A 258-nucleotide genomic window follows, 5' to 3' on the forward strand; every position below is an offset into this window, starting at 1 on the left:
GCCTTCAGGCTTAGTATACATATTATTACCATAAATAAGCCCTATGACTGAATATTATTTCATTAATGATAATTAGTATTGATAATGACAAATTATTAAACTATCGTAGCCAAGAAGAGGTTAAGTAGAACATCTTATTCAAATATTAAAAAGAATTAAAATCGTGTACATTACACCCATACACCGCAACGCTCGAGTTTCAAAATACGGGAAACTAGCTGTACTGAACTTTCTGTGTAAATTGAGGGCGCAATTGAA

The sequence above is a fragment of the Anneissia japonica genome, unplaced genomic scaffold (assembly GCF_011630105.1).
Source record: "Anneissia japonica isolate Jap-2015-1 unplaced genomic scaffold, ASM1163010v1 scaffold560_len657749_cov147, whole genome shotgun sequence".
NCBI classification, from domain to species: domain Eukaryota; kingdom Metazoa; phylum Echinodermata; class Crinoidea; order Comatulida; family Comatulidae; genus Anneissia; species Anneissia japonica.